This window comes from Papio anubis, chromosome 12 (genome assembly GCF_008728515.1).
Source record: "Papio anubis isolate 15944 chromosome 12, Panubis1.0, whole genome shotgun sequence".
NCBI lineage: Eukaryota > Metazoa > Chordata > Mammalia > Primates > Cercopithecidae > Papio > Papio anubis.
The window spans coordinates 26,435,430-26,452,988 of record NC_044987.1 but is presented as its reverse complement, the minus strand read 5'-3'; positions in this window follow the sequence as shown (position 1 = coordinate 26,452,988).

Sequence of the window (17,559 nt, the reverse complement as noted above, 5' to 3'; positions counted from 1 at the left end):
TAAATTGAAAGTTGATTGAACTAACATATTTGATTAACTTTTTAGAATCATGATCATGATGATCATGCAGATGAAGCCAAACATATTCAAATCTATGGTTAAATCCTGATTACTCGCTAACATATTGTAGACAGTCCTGTAACCAACTCAATAGTTAGGTCCCTGAATTCTAACTGGATTGATCCCATTTCTACATTATGTCAAGCAATAAAGTAATGTTTAGAAATAATTGCCTTGTGGCCGGGCGCGGTGGCTCATGCCTGTAATCCCAACACTTTGGGAGGCTGAGGTGGGCGGATCACAAGGTCAGGAGATCGAGACCATCCTGGCTAACACGGTGAAACCCCGTCTCTACTAAAAATACAAAACATTAGCCAGGCGCGGTGGCGGGTGCCTGTGGTCCCAGCTACTCGGGAGGCTGAGGCAGGAGAATGGTGTGGGCCTGGGAGGCAGAGCTTGCAGTGAGCCGAGATCACACCACTGCACTCCAGCCTGGGAGACAGAGCGAGACTCCTCCGTCTCAAAAAAAAAAAAGAAAGAAATAAATAATTGCCTTGTAAAGCATGAAACTATTGTTGGTAAATTTTTATGGAACCACAGAATCGTAAGAAGACTCTAAAGAGGTTAATATTGACTGGACACAATGGCTCATGCATGTAATCTCAGCACTTTGGGAGGCCAAGGTGGGTGGATCACCTGAGGTCAGGAGTTCGAGACCAGCCTGGACAACATGGTGAAACCTCATCTCTACTAAAAACACACACACACACACACACACACAAAATTAGCCGGATGTGGTGGCACATGCCTGTAATCCCAGATGAGGCAGGAGAATTGCTTGAACAGGGAGGCAGAGGTGACAGTGAGCCGAGATCATGCTACTGCACTCCAGCCTGGATGATGGGAGTGAGACTCTGTCTCAAAAAAAAAAAAGAAAAAGGAAAATAAGAGGTTAATATTAAAACCAGAAGGCTGTATAGTAAAATAGCAAGAATTTAGGAGTCAAGCAAACTTAGACCCAGATAGAACATTGAGAGGGTTATATAAGTGCACATATGTATTACATATGCACATCATAATAAGCACTTAGTTAATGTTGTTAAATAATTAGTTAACAAAGTTCTGACCTCAGATGTGCATGGACAGCAGAGGAAGCCATACATACAAATTGCCAATTAAAATAAAGTTAAATGTGATTTCAGCAATGTTGAACTTACCCTCTACACCTTTGTCATAATTATTATGGTTCACTCTAATTCCCCTAGTTACTCCTACTAATCCTAACTTTGTATGGAGATTCTAAACCTGGTCTACAGACAACCAGATACACTCAGTCATGCAGGGCACTGCAGATTGTCCCTACCCCCACCCCCACCCAGGGTTGTCACTCTGCCCTCTCCCTAAATAAAATGTGGACTCATTAGGCCAGGATGAAGGACAGATACAGGGAAGGAGAGGCTGTAACCAGAAGGCAGTAGAAAGCCCAGACCTCCCCAAGGGCCTCTGCTGCACTCAGTCCCTGTTGAGTCAGAGATAGGGAGACGCCAGGAGGTAGGGGAGTTGGTGAGGGGAGCAGCCTTGGTGAGCGGGAGGTGGAGAGACGGAGACGGAGATGGAGATGGAGACAAAGAGATACAGACAGAGATAGAGACAGAGGTGGAGAGAGACAAAGACAGAGATGGGGAGAGACAGAGATGGAGAGAGACAGAGAGAGAGACAGAGGTGGAGAGAGACAAAGACAGAGATGGGGAGAGACAGAGATGAAGAGAGACAGAGTGAGACAGAGATTCCTTTTTGCTACTCTACGCCAAACTCTTCATGGTGTAATTGCACATAAGCTCCCAGCAGGACCCAGACGGCCCCTGTTGGAGGCTACTTTTGGTGTAACCAAACTCTATCTAAAACTCTTAACCATACCTCCATCACCCAGTCCCTTTGCGTTCCGGTATCTTTAGTGCCTAGCTTAACCCTATATAGCGAAGGAGAATTGTCTGAACTAGCTTCCCAGCTCAGCTCCAGCAATAACATCCAAAAGCGGGCTGTTTTTCTTCCCTTAATTATCGGGGTTTCCCTAGCTTCAACAATTTAACGCCCCCTTAACCCCCGGACCACCGGTATGGCTACCGCCTGTAGTACAGCAGATGCTTCCATTCCTAATTCCCATACTAATCCTCTGCCTTATGTTATGTCTTGCTCCCATTCTAATAAAATTTCTCCGAGCCAAGGTTCAAGAGATCACCTGAGTCACCTTCAACCAAATGCTCCTGCATCCCTACACGCAACTGCCAACCTCAGACCCTAACTACGCCCCTTAACAGCAGGAAGCAGTCAGACAGACCACGGCGCCCTAAATTCTTATAATCAATAAGAGGTTGGACTGTTTGGGTGAAGGAGAAAGGACAAGATGGAGGAAGGTGAACAAGAAGGCATAATCCATGTTGCTTCCGGGTTCTTCCTCACCAACTTTCCCGCGCGCGGGAAGATGCAGATCAACCGAGCATGCTCCAGGTGATGTCAATCCGAAGAGATCAAAACTTACCCGGCCACGCCTATGGAGACGCCCCTATCACGCCCTTATCCTGCCCGCTGCCCTCCCCCTTCCAGTACCAATGCATAAAAGTCTGCCACTGGCAGGAGCCAGCGTGACTTCTTCGGCCCCCGCATTTGTGGACCGGAGAACATCACCCGAGAGCGCCGGCGCGACTTCCCTGGCCCCCCACACCTGAGGACCAGAGAACCTCGTCCGAGAGTGTATGCATATTTGCAATAAAAGACTGCCACTTTCTTATGTAAAAAAAAAATAAAAAATAAAAAAAAAATAAAGTTAAATTATACAATAATAAAAACGCTTATTATTATTACTATATTAAGTGCTTACCATGTGTCAAATATTATCTCCATTTATAGAACGGGAAATTGAGGCTTAAAGAGGTCATTCATATAATGGGGGATGGTGAGCAGTAAAAAAAATTTTTTTTTGAGAAAAAAATTTATGATTGGGCATGGCGGCTCATGCCTGTAATCCCAGCACTTTGGGAGGTCGAGGTGGGTAGATCACTAAGTCAGGAGTTCAAGACCAGCCTGGCCAAGATGGCGAAACCTGGTCTCTACTAAAAATACAAAAACTAGCTGGGCATGGTGGCAAGTGCCTGTAATTCCAGCTACTTGGGAGGCTGAGGCAGAGAATTGCTTGAACCAGGAAGGTAGAGGTTGCAGTGAGCCGAGACTGCACCACTGCATTCCAGCCTGAGCAACAGAGTGAGACTCTCTCAAAAAAAAGAAAAAAAATTACATAGTTAATAAGTGATAGATTCAAACCCACATTTGCTAACTCCAGAGTCTGGGCTCTTAAATGCAGACATGTACAGTCTCCAGGTAGAGTTGAATAGAAGGTGCTATGGAAGTAGAAAAGAAGAATCTTTAGCTGGGTGCAGTGGCTCATGCCTGTAATCCCACACTTTGGGAGCCTGAGTTTAATAAAATGGATCATGTGAGGCCAGGATTTCTAGACCAGCCTGGCCAACATGGTGAAATCCCATCTCTACTAAAAATACAAAAATTAGCCAAGCATAGTGGCACACACCTGTAATCCCAGCTACTCGAGAGGCTGAGGCATGAGAATCACTTGAACCCAGAAGGCAGAGTTTGCAGTGAGTTGAGATCATGACATCTCACTCCAGCCTGGGTGACAGAGTGAGACTCTGTCTCAAAAAAAGAAGAAGGAGAAGGAGAAGAAGCTCTTAAGTCGGACTGGCAAGAGACAGTATAGAGTGAGTGAAAGGGAATCAAGAATGACTTTACTGACAAGATGGCAAAGGCAGCTCCTTAAAAAGTAGGAATTTGAGGCCGGGCTTGGTGGCTCACACCTGTAATCCCAGCACTTTGAGAGACCAAGGCGAGCGAATCACCTGAGATCAGGAGTTCGAGACCAGCCTGACCAATATGGCGAAACCCTGTCTCTACTAAAAATACAACAATTAGCTGGGTGTGGTGGCAGGTGCCTGTAATTCCAGCTACTCAGGAGGCTGAGGCAGAATTGCTTGAATCCAGGAGGTGGAGTTTGCAGTGAGCCAAGATCGTGCCACTGCCCTCCAGCCTGGGCAACAGGGCGAGACTCCATCTTAGAAAAAAAAAAAAAGGTAAGAATTTGGTAGACAGCCAAGGAGATAGAAAGGACATTACAGGCAAAAAGGAGAGGAACTTCAAACACACGGGATGTGGCTGGCTCACAGAGGGCACATGGAGATGCAGTGAAAGAAGAGGTCATAGAAGTCGCAGGCACATGCAATAGAGCACTTGATGCCTCCTGAGGAGCTGCAGCACCTGGAAGCATGGGAATGCCACGGTCATTCTGTCACTAATGTGTGTGATACACAGGAGGGGGCAGAAACACTAATTAGGAGGCAACTGTAATAGTCCAGGCAAAAGATGATGAGAGCTGGAATTAAGAATGAAGTGAAGGGGACACAGTTTGAACATATGTAGGAAGTAGAATCAACACAGTTTACTGCTGACTGGATGTCATGGGTAGACAGGATGTCAGCATCTAGGCTAAGTCTCTGGCTTCTGACTAAGGCAACTGCATGAAGGATGAATTATTCCTTTTAAAGACTGCAGGGGCCGGGTGCAGTGGCTCATACCTGTAATCCCAGCACTTTAAGAGGCCGAGGTGGACAAATTACTTGAGGTCAGGAGTTAGAAACCAGCCTGGTCAACATGGTGAAATCCCATCTCTACTAAAAATACAAAAATTAGCTGGGTGTGGTGGTAGATACCTGTAATCCCAACTACTCTGGAGGCTGAGGCAAGAGAATGGCTTGAACCCCAGAGACAGAGGTTGTGGTGAGCCGAGATCGTGCCACTGCACTCCAGCCTGGGTGATAAGCGAGACTGAATCTCAAAAAAATGAAAAAAAAAAAAAAAAGACTGTAGGGAGAGGAGCAGATCTAAAATGGAAAATAACAAATTTTACATTGAACTTTTTATGTTTGGGTACCTCTAAGACATCTGGATGGAGATATATAGCAAGCGTCTGCCACTCAGAAGCGATTTATTAATATTTACTAATATAAAATTAATTTAGCCCTTCCAAATGTACAATATTCTTTTATTAATTCACAAAACATTGTTTTATATAGGCAAAAACAGAGGTATAGATTTAACAGCTTGCATCAGTGGACATAATCATACAGCTAATCAGCAACAGATCCTGGTGGTGAATGCCAGGCTGACTCCAAATCTCAGACTCCATTAGACTATACTGCCTCCATGTGTATCCTTCTGCAATAGCAGAAGGAAAATTAAGTCACCTACTTCTCTGCTTTAGACAGCTCTGTATGAATTCAAACATTTGAAGGCCAAAAGCAACCCAATGGAACAGATTCTTAGGTTTACGAAACTTTGAGAAACTTTTTGGGAGCTCCACCATAGTCTGGTATTTCCCAGAACAAAACCTCAACTAACAATGATAATTTCTGTAGGACAGAAAAAAATAGTTTTTTAGGCCGAGCATGGTGGTTCACGCCTTTAATCCCAGTATTTTGTGGGGCCGAGGCAGGAGGATGGCTTGAGCCCAGGAGTTCAAAGTTGCAGTGAGCTGTGAATGCGCCACTGCCCTCCAGCCTGGGTGATGGAGTGAGACTTTGACTCTTAAAAGAAAAAATAGTTATTCAATAAACTAAAAGAACTTTATTCTTAGCTTTATTAAGTTATCAAGAGGTAATGGACCAGTTGGAAACAAGGGCTAAAAGTAAAATGTAATTACTTCCTATACCATCTTCCCATTGTCTTTAGTCAAAAACACTAAAGGTCTGAATTTTTCTAGTATGAATAAAAATAAAAGCACCGTTAAGCGTTATAGTCAGCATACTCTGAAGATTAGGGGAAAACACCAAGACAATTATGATCTTTCTAAACTTTGGAGGAGTAGACTCACACAAGTTCTGCAAAATGTAATTAGCACTTACCCATTCAGACAAACAAAGAAAAGCCTCCTCGCTTTCTTTTTTTTTCTTTTTTTTCTTTTTTTTTTTTTTGCCTGTGGCCCAGGCAAGAGTGCTGTGGCTCAATCTCAGCTCACTGTAACCTCTACTTCCCTGGCTCAAGCGATCCTCCTGCCTCAGCCTCCCCAGTAGCTGGGATTACAGGCACCCACCACCATGCCCAGCTAATTTTTTTGTATTTTTAATAGAGACAGGGTTTTCACCATGTTGGCCAGGCTGGTTTTGAACTCCTGACCTCAAGTGGTCTGCTGGCCTCAACTTCCCAAAGTGCTAGGATTGCGGGCATGGGCCACCACACCCGACTTTTTTTTTTTTTTTTTTTTTTTTGAGATGGAGTCTTGCTCTGTTGCCCAGGCTGGAGTGGAGTGGCCTGATCTCGGCTCACCATAACTTCTGTCTCCCAGGTTCGAGTGATTTTTAAGCCTCAGCCTCCCGAGTAGCTGGGATTACAGGCATGCACCATCACACCCAGCTAATTTTGTAGTTTTAATAGACAGGGTTTTGACATGTTGGCCAGGCTGGTCTGAAACTCCTGACCTCAAGTGATCCTGTTCACTCTGGCCTCCCAAAGTGTTGGGATCACAGGTGTGAGCCTACATGCCCAGCCACCTCCTTTCTTTAAAAACTGACACCACAGAACTCCAAAAAGGGAGAATAATTATGAGAGGGGAAAAGACAGAAATAGAAAGAATGCACTGATCTAGGGCTTTACAAATCAGATACTTTACCTTCCTATACTTGAAAAGGAGGAAAAGCTTGCACAAAATTGTAAGTGAGGAAACTGGGATTTGAACCCAAGTACTAAAACCCACCTCTGTCTTCAAATCTTATATTCTTTTTTTCTTATTTTTGCGGGTATATAATAGGTGTATACATTTGATTTCATACTGTTAATCACCCTTAGGTTTATAAAACTTTTTGAGAAACTGTTCAAAACGTTTTTTTCAATTAAGTTATTTCAATTTCTGCTTTTCGATTAAGAAGATTAGGCATAATCTTCCAAAACCGCAAGAAAAAATGTCTGTACGCCTTCCACCAGCCATCGCCTGGAGAAGCTGTTTTTCTCAAAAGCAAAATCCTAAGTGAGGGGAACTCTAAGGTACAGGTCACTTACCTTTTCATTCATTCATTCAATCATTAAGTTCTGAGTGCTTACTCTGTGTCAGGCACTGTCTCAGTACTATATAATGTATAGCATGGAACATGGGGTAGGGAAATGAGCAAATAAATAATACATAGGAAGACTACCTGATAGTTATAAGTGCTAGTAGTAGAAAGGGAGGAGTGGGAAAGCAGAAATTGATAATAATAACCTTGAACTTGAAATCAGAAGCACTAAGTACTAGCTTAGCTTTATCACACAGTAGAGTTTGGTGCTTGGGCAATTCACCTCACTCCCTTAGATCTAAGTTCATCACACATCAAATAAAAGTCATTTTGAAACATGATGTACTGAGCATATGTGTTTATATTTGTTCCTTTCCAAAACCTCAGTGAGTAACAGTAAACAAATTAACCAAAAAAAAAAAAAGAAAGAAAAAAAAAGGGAGACTTAAGCCCACAAGGACAACAGAAGAAAAGACAACAGTAAACAAGGATGTCAACCACATTTTGGAAGAGAAAAGTAATCAAACACATGGCAACTGACCATGGAATTGAGAAAGCTAAAGCATCCTGTGGAAAGTCAGAAGCCAAAACAATCCACCAGAAAGAGCAAAACAAACTCAGAGCAAACATAGACTAAGCAGGGACTAAAGGAAAACTTCGAAGATAATAATTAATATCATGAAACAAGAAGAGCATAGTGTAAAAAGAAAATAATCAGAGAGCAACAACAAAAACAACAAAAAACTGGCTGGGTGTGGTGTTCTACATCTGTAATCCCTGCACTTTGTGAGGCCAAAGTGGGAAGATAGCTTGAGCCCAGGAGTTAAAGACCAGCCTGGGCAACCTAGAAAGACCCATCTCTAAAAAATTAGCAACAATAAATCAGCCAGGCATGGTGGCACACACCTGTAGTCCCAGCTACTCTGGGAGGCTGAGGTGGGTGGATCATTTAAGCCCAAGAGCTTGAAGCTGCAGAGAGCTGTGATGGTGCCACTGAACTCCTATCTGGGTGACAGACCCAGACTCTATCAAAAAAAACAAAACAAAACAAAACCCACACACTCTTGGACATTAAAGAATGACAGCAAAAATTAAAAATTCAACTGAAAGATTGGAAGATAAACTTGAGGAGCTCTATCAAAAAGTAAAACAAGAACACAGAAAATGGGAGATACAACATAATCATCTACCAAAGTTGCTCTTTTCTTTTTGGAAGGTCTGTGGAGGAGAAGCAGCATTCATCACTAGTTTCCCAGAGAGAAGAGAGAAGTCAATGTACTGCTGACAGCATGAGCCAGGGTAAAGATACCCCTTGGAATTACTGATTTCTAAGATTAATAAAGCAATTCTATTTAAAAAAAAAAAAAAAGAAAGAAAGAAAGAAAATCAGAATATATATCCAAAAAATATTACATCCAACTTTTAGGCATTTAGAGAAAAGAACAAGAAATGGGGCCAGACATGGTGGCTCACGCCTGTAATCCCAGCACTTAGGGAGGCCGAGGCCAGTGAATCACCTGAGGTTAGGAGTTCGAGACCAGCCTGACTAACATGGTGAAACCCCGTCTCTACTAAAAATACAAAAATTGGCCTGGCGTAGTAGCAGACGCCTGTAATCCCAGGTACTCAGGCAGAGTTGCTGAGGCAGAATTGCTTGAGCCCAGGAGGCGGAGGTTGCAGTGAGCCAAGATCGCACCATTGTACTCCAGCCTAGGCGACAGAGCCAGACTCCGTCTCAAAAAAAAAAATGAATAAGAAATGGGTCCAGTCATGGAGTCATGGTGGCTCACACACGTAATCCCAGCACTTTGGGAGGCTGAGGCAAGAGGATCACTTGAGCCCAGGAGTTCAAGACCAGCCTGGCCAACATGTAAAAGCCCCATCTCTACAAAAAAAAAAAAAAAAAAATTACCCAAGTGTGGTGGTGCACACCTGTGATTCCAGCTACTCAGGAGGCTGAAGTGGGAGGATTGCTTGAGCCCAGGAGATTGAGCTATAATTACACCACTGCACTCCAGCCTGGGCAACAGAGTGAGACCCTGTCTCAAGGAAAAAAAAAAAAGAAATAAAAGGAAATTCTCAAAGAAAAAACAATACAAAACATCCCAGAATTTAAAAGTGAGAGTCTCCATGATAAAAGAGCCCACAATAAAAAGGAAAGGAATACATTGTAAAATTTTATGAAAATTTTTAAAAGGATCCTAAAAGCTTCCAGAGAGGAAAAAAAGCAAGTAGATTACAAACAAACATGTAAGAATGAGAATGGCATTGAAATTTTCAATCACAACGCAGGAATCTAGGAGACAATACAAGGATGTCTTCAAAATTCAGATAAAAAATTATTTTCAATCATAACACTATAGCCAGGAAAAGTGTTAAGTAAATATAAGAGTAAAATAAAGACTTTTTTTGAGCACAAAAGTTCTCAAAAAGTGACTTGCTATGTATCCTTTTGGTGGGAAACTATTGGAGAATGTGGTACACCAAACTGAAAGTTTATCAAGAAAGAAGGAGACTTTTTTTTTTTTTTCTTTTTTTTGAGATGGAGTCTCTCTCTGTCGCCCAGGCTGGAGTGCAATGGCATCATCTCAGCTCACTGCAGCCTCCGCCTCCCAGGTTCAAGTGATTCTCCTGCCTCAGCCTCCCAAGTAGCTGGGACTACAGGCATATGCCACCACACCCAGCTAATTTTATTTTTAGTTTTTTTTATTTTGAGTACAGATGGGGTTTCACTGTGTTAGCAAGGACTGTCTCAATCTCCTGACCTCACCAGCAGCCCGCCTCAGCCCCCTAAAGTGCTGGGATTACAGGCATGAGCCACCGCCCGGCCAAAAAGGATAAATTTTCTTTTTTTTTTTTCTTTTCTTTTTTTTGTTTTTTGAGACGGAGTGTCACTCTGTCACCCAGGCTGGAGTGCAGTGGCGGGATCTTTGCTCACTGCAACCTCCGCCTCTGGGGTTCAAGCGATTCTCCTGCCTCATCCTCCCAAATAGCTAGGACTACAGGCACCCGCCACCACGGCCAGCTCTTTTTTTTTTTTTTTTTTTTTTTTTTTTTCCTGAGACAAAATTTCATTCTGTAACGAGGCTGGAGTGCAGTAGTGCGATCTTGGCTCACTGCAACCTCCACCTCCCAGGTTCAAGGATTTCTGCTGTCTCAGGCTCCTGAGTAGCTGGGACTACAGGCATGCACCACCACACCTAGCTAATTTTTGTATTTTTAGTAGAGATGGGGTTTCACTGTGTTGGCCAGGATGGTCTCCATCTCTTGACCTCATGATCTGCCCGCCTCAGCCTACCAAAGTGTTTTGTATTTTTAGTAGAGATAGGGTTTCACCATATTGGTCAGGCTGGTCTCAAACTCATGACCTCAGGCGATCCACCTGCCTTGGCCTCCCAAAGTGCTGGGATTACAGTCATAAGCCCCCACACCCAGCAGGAGGAGATATATTCTGTTCTGTATTCTGGCTGGTTGTTTGCATCTCTATTTGCAGTCATCCACAGGAATCCAGTGGTACAGCTCCAGAAATGCTTTCAGAATTTTAGGCAGTTCCATGCTGGCTCTTTCACATGCATGACTTTCTTCTATCCATAGAAAACACTCACTCATCCTTTGCCCAACAAACAAAAAATGCAGGTTAGTTCCAACACATAGGCAATCTCTTCTTGGCTCCTCCATTAGGAGGGATAACCAGCAAGGTGCTCACTTTTTAGATCTCCTAAGTGGAGCTAAACACGCAACGCGACTGCAGGGGGTACACATTGACCTTGGTGAGTGGTCCCATTGAGGCTCTTTCCCTGGACTTGAGATGGGAAGCATGTACCCTTACCGAGGAGAGAAAGAACATGCAGAACACTACCAGCTCTCTGCAAAACTTCCTCCTCGTCACCAGCAACCCATGCCTTTTTGTTTGTTTGTTTGTTTGTTTGAGATGGAGTTTCGCTCTTTTGCTCAGGCTGGAGTGAAGTGGTGCAATCTCTGCTCACTGCAACCTCCGCCTCCCGGACTCTAGCAATTCTCCTGCCTCAACCTCCCCAGTAGCTGGGATTATAGGCGCCCCCCTCCATGCCCAGCTAACTTTTTTGTATTTTTAGTAGAGATGGGGTTTCACTATATTGTCCAGGCTGGTCTTGAACTCCTGCCCTCAGGTGATCCACCTGCCTGAGACTCCCAAAGTGCTGGGATTATAGGTGTGAGCCACCACGCTTGGCCTCATGCCTTTTTATATTGCAACCCATTACTTTTTATAAGTGATTATTTATTTATTTATTTTGAGACAGGGTCTCACTCTGTCACTTAGGCTGGAGTGCAGTGGCGTGATTTTAGCTCACTGTAACCTCCACCTCCCAGGCTCAAGCCATCCTCCCACCTCAGCCTCCTGAATAGCTGGGATTACAGGCACTCACCACCACACCCGACTGATTTTTGTATTTTTTGTAGAGACCAGTTTTCACCATGTTGCCCAGGCTGGTCTCGAACTCCTGAGCTCAATCAATCCACCTGCCTCAGCCTTTCAAAGTGCTGGGATTACAGACCTGAGCCACTGCACCCAACCTAGGTGATTTTTTATGTTCTGTATATAGTTATGGGTTTATGAGTTGAATGGCCAGTTTGAGACATCTCCTTTGAAATCTTTGTATCTTGGTCTGAACCCTTACTTTGGAATATGTTCTCCATTGTGCAGGAGATTCAGTTGTGATTTTCATCATATTTTGTTCCTCTTTAACAAAAATTAAAATGACAGGCTATCACTAAACTGCATCATCTGTAAGTTCTCCTACAGCCCTAAAAATTGTATTGTGTGGGTAGGGAGAGGTATAGTTGAAGAGAAGAGCAAAATGCTAACAATGGTGACACTGAGAAGAGAATTTATGCACCTGTGTGGCGTGATGTGGTCAGGTAAGGGTATAGCGGTTGGCCATGATGCATTCCCCATTACCGCCCCCAAAAGCTTTGGAGGACAAGAGGAGCTAGCTGCAAGGATAACCACACAAGACTTCAAAGAACTAGTGGCCAGATACTATCATATGAAGAGACCTGAAGAAAGGAAGTAGTTCAGGAAAAAAAAAAAAAAAAAATTCTTCTCCATTTTGAGATCTTCAGGATGGTAGGGAAATACAGTTCAATATATTAAACTCTCAGGAGGACAATAATAGTGACTCTTTTATAATATACCATGTCTGTATGTTTTTTAATAAAAATAGATGGCATTCTTCTTCAGTAACTCCATGGATGCATTATTGAAGAATGAAGGCTACATTCAGGCTGCCTATTACTAATGAAATGTTGCTTGATAGAAAATGTAGTAAGAGCTAAGCCATTTCTTAAGGAATAATCAGAGTCCAAGCATTTAGCTCTGATAAGATGAATAGATCCCAAACACTCTGGTAGATTTCCAATCAGAAATAACTGGTGTCTGAGAGGGCTTAGAATTGGAAGAGAGCCAATTCTTTATCTTTCTTCTCCCTCAATAATATTGATTTTTTAGCATCTTTGTAAAGAAAAATTTTCTGAGTGTTTTAGGTTTGGGAACAGAGGAAAATTTCAAAACTTTCACAGTTCCAAAATTCAAACAAAATGGCTTTCCTTAATATTCTTGAAATTCACTGTGATAATTTATACTCTAACCTTTAAGTCATTTAATTTTCAGTTGTGGGAAACATGAGGTAAGGAAAAACTAGAGAGATCAATCATCAAGTTAGTCGCCCGCAGCAAAACTGTCCATTTGATAGGTAAAAATTGCATGTCATTTATTTAATTTGCCTCTATTTGATTACTAGTGAGGCTGGGCTTTTTTTTTAGTGATTAATGGCCGTTTATGTATTTTTTTGTGTGAATAACCTTTTGATAGGTAGAGAGCGTCTTTTGATAAATCAGGTAGCAATTTTCAGTGAGGTAAACACACTATGTTCTGTCCCCACTAGTTTTTAATTTGCATCTTAATGACATGATACTCCTTATAATTGAATACATAACAGACCCCTAGACATAACGCAAAACAAAAACAAACCAACAAAAAACAACCATCATCTCAAATGTGAATCACTATTAATGTTTCTGCCATCACTGATCTGATCTCTATTTTCAGACAGGAAATGCATCTAAAAAGTCAATTGGGCAGGGTGTGGTGGCTCACACCTCTAATCCCAGCACTTTAGGAGGCTGAGGCAGGTGGATCACTTGAGATCAGGAGTTGGAGACCAGCCTGACCAACATGGTGAAACCCCATCTCTACTAAAAATACTAAAATTAGCCAGGTGTGATGGCACATGCCTGTAACCCCAGCTACTCAGGAGGCAGAGGCAGGAGAATTGCTTGAACCTGGGAGGCGGAGCCTGCAGCGAGCTGAGATCATGCCACTGAACTCCAGCATGGGCAATGGAGTGAGACTCTGTCTCAGACCAATAAATAGTTAATTGTTCTAAAAATAAATTCTTACTTTTGAAGGACAGACACCAACCAAAGTTTAACTTGCTTATCAATTATGCAAGTTAATTCACTGGGTTACCTACATGTATTTTCCTTTTTTTTAAGATAGAATCTCCCTCAATCGCCCAGGCTGGAGTGCAGTGCCACGACCTCGGCTCACTGCAATCTCTGCCTCCCTGGTTCAAGCAATTCTCCTGCCTCAGCCTCCCTAGTAGCTGGGATTACAGGCATATGCCACCATGCCTGGCTAATTTTTGTATTTTAAGCAGAGATGGGGTTTTACCATGTTGACCAGACTGGTCTCGAACTCCTGACCTCAGGTGATCTGCCCGCTCGGCCTTCCAAAGCGTTGGAATTACAGGAGTGAGCCACCTCGCCCAGCCCTACATGTATTTTCATGTTGAGTGATGGACACAGGCATTTGGTTTTACCTGATTTAAAATTTTCTCAGGGTAAGTTACTGAAGTAATCCTCCACTATATAAAACTTTGAGGTCTATGTCATCTGTGTGCTATAGTGAATCCCAAAGTACCTCCTGAGGAAGGGCTAGGCCCTGCCCAAGGGTGCTTCCTTTGCTTGCCTTTATGCCCTTCTATGCCAGCCTTCAAATGAGGTTGTCAATCCTCTCTCCAACCCAGCTTACTATTAAAATTTAGGACCCTGCCAGTCGCAGTGGCTTCCTCCTGTAATCCCAACACTTTCAGAGGCCAAGCAGGGTGGATCACTTGAGGTTAGGAGTTTTGAGACCAGTCTGGCCAACACAGGGAAACCCCATCTCTACTAAAAAGACAAAAATTAGCTGGGTGGGGTGGCGGGCGCCTGTAATCCCAGCTACATGGGAGGTTGAAGCACGAGAATCGCTTGAGCCCAGGAGGTAGAGGTTGTAGTGAGCCAAGATCATGCCACTGCACTCCAGCCTGGGTGACGAGAGTGAGACTCCTTCTCAAAAATAAATAAATACATACATACATAAAAATAAAAATAAAAATTTAGGACCCTACCTTTTTGAGTGCTGGGATTATACTCCAGGTGCCGGGCGTTGAGAATAACATTGAACTCACAATCCTCATCCAAAGTAAGACAAATAGTATTTATGGAAGTTTGACTGAGTGGTCTACACCCCTAGTGTATGCCAAGATCTTTCCCTAGGAAAGACCAAACCAGAAGAGAGCTAGCTAGGCCCCAGCCTCTTATCTCTTCTTGCTGAATTATGCTCAGACATGATGCCATTGATTTACACTGAAGGGCATTTACATGAAACTATAAAACCCACTGGCCTCTCAGTTTCTTGACGTCCTCATCTTCATAGACATTTTTCATCTACACCATCTGAGATACTCACTTTCTAGAGTGACATCCGGGAATTGTCATCACCAGAAATGGTACTACTTCCAAAATCACAAATCTAAGATCTCAGCCTCCTTGTTGTCCATGCAGCTCCTTTGCTCAAGTAGCCCAATGCCACAGCTCAGTCTCAAAAAGAGTGCCGATCCATTGACACATTGACACCACCACTTTCAGTCTATCAGGGTTTTCCTATCTTCACTTCCTTCCTTTTTTTTTTTTTGAGATGGAGTTTCGCTCTTGCTGCCCAGGTTGGAGTGCAATGGCTGGATCTCAGCTCACCACAAACTCAACCTCCCAGGTTCAAGCAATTCTCCTGCCTCAGCCTCCCGAGTAGCTGGGATTACAGGCACCTGCCACCACGCCTGGCTAATTTTGTATTTTTAGTAGAGAATGGGTTTCTCCCTGTTGGTCAGGCTGGTCTCAAACTCTCGACCTCAGGTGATCCGCCCACCTTGGCCTCCTAAAGTGCTGGGATTACAGGAGTGAGCCACCGTGCCCAGCTCACTTCCTTCCTTACCCACCTTAGGTACTAATGCCTAAATTTTTTGTCAGCTTTTTTTTTTTTTTTTTGAAGATAGGATCTCGCTGTGTCACCCACGCTAGAGTGCAGTGGTGTGATCACGGCTCACTGCAGCCACAACCTCCTGGACTCTAAACAATCCTCCCACCTCAGCCTACTGAGTAGCTGGGACTACCGGTACACACCATCACTCCCAGCTAATTTTTGTATATTTTGTAGAGACAGAGTTTTGCTATGCTGGCCAGGCTGGTCTTGAATTCCTGAACTCAAGCAATCTGCCCACCTCAGCCTCCCAAAGTGCCAGAATTAAAAGTGTGAGCCACAGTGCCCAGCCTTATTTTTTTCATCTTCTAAAAATTTTTTTATTTTTAATTTTTGTGGGTGCATAGTAGGTGTATACGTTTATAGGGTACATCAGATATTTTGGTACAGGCATACAATGCGTAATAATCACATCATAGAAAATTGAGTATCCAACCATCCCCTCAAGCATTTATCCTTTGTGTTATAAACAATTCAATTATACTCTTCTAGTTATTTTAAAATGTACAATTAAATTGTTATTAACTATAGTCCTCGTGTTGTGCTATCCAATACTGGTCTTATTCATTCTTTCTTACTTTTTTTTTTTTTTGGAGATGGAGTCTTGCTCTGTCACCCAGGCTGGAGTGCAGTGGCGTGATCTCAGCTCACCGCAATCTCCGAATCTTCCTGGGTTCAAGTGATTCTCCTACCTCAGCCTCCCAAGTAGCTGGGACTACAGGCACGTGCCACCACGCCCAGCTAATTTTTGTGTTTTTAGTATAGACAGGGTTTCACCATATTGACCAAGTTAGTCTTGAATTCCTGACCTCAAGTGATCTGTCCACCTCAGCCTCCCAAAGTGCTGGGATTACAGGTGTGAGCCACCGCACCAGGCCCCTATTTTTTTGGTTTCCATTAACCATCCCCACCTCCCCACCATCGCTGCCCCCTTACTACCCTTCCAACCTCTGGTAACCATCCTTCTATTCTCTATCTCCACTTCAATTGTTTTGATTTTTAGATCCCACAAATAAGTGACAACATGTGATACTTGTCTTTCTGTGTCAAGGCCTCAATTTATAATCACTCATGTAATGTTAAAAATCCAACAGTACTTCTTTCTTTGGCTGTATTTTGATGCGGAGGATGAAATGATGTCACAAGAAGCCAGTTTTTTTTCCTGGGTTTCAGAGCAGTGCTTCCTCTAGGTTGGTTGCATTCTCAGGCAGGCTCTCCTCCTGTCATGCCAAGGAGGTTGCATTCTTTAGCCTCACAACCCTAGATCCAACCACAAGAGAGATTCCCTTTTTTTAACAGTTTTTATAAAAGTCCTGAGATTCACTAAGAATCATTACGAAGATGTGCACATCATCCCCTCCTTCCCTGTCTTGCTAGAATGTGGATACGATGGCTGATGTTTAAGCAACAATTTTGAGGTAAAAGCCACTTGTAGAACACAGCAGTGCAGCAATATAGACAGAGTCTAGTAATATAGACAGCTACTCTATTAGTCCTGGAGGGCTCAACTTTATACTTCTTTTTACATGAAAGAGAAAAAAATTTCCTTCTTGTTTAAGCCACTTTTATTTTTTTTTTTCTGTCACTCACAACCTAATCTAATCCTGATGAATGCCAAGTGCATGTATCAAGATAGACGATGGCATCTTAGGAGCCACATACTGTGTTATAATGTAAGAGCAAACTTGAACAAGTAGAAGATGAAAGAAAGTTGAATGGTGACCAAACCATCTTTTATACCACCTTAATCAATTTTATTCTTTAAGCAATATGTGTGTACGTACAAGGGGTGGAGAGGGTTGAAATATTTTGAGCTAGAAGTTAATGAGTAGATTGTTTATACATTAGAAAGATTCTTCATGTGCTTCAATGGATATTTTGGAAGTGGGCAAGAACAGGGGAACTGAGTTTGCAACAATTCTAGCAAGAGACAATAAAGGTCAAACTCAGGGCAACAGTACTGGAGAAGGCAAAAAGGAGATAGATTTGAAAGATATATAGGAGGCAGAATTGGCCAAAATGTGGCCAGTCTGAACGACTTCTGAAGTGACAGAGGCAGATAGATCCTATTATAAGAATACCACAGCTGATATTAGAAGTAGCATTGCAGAG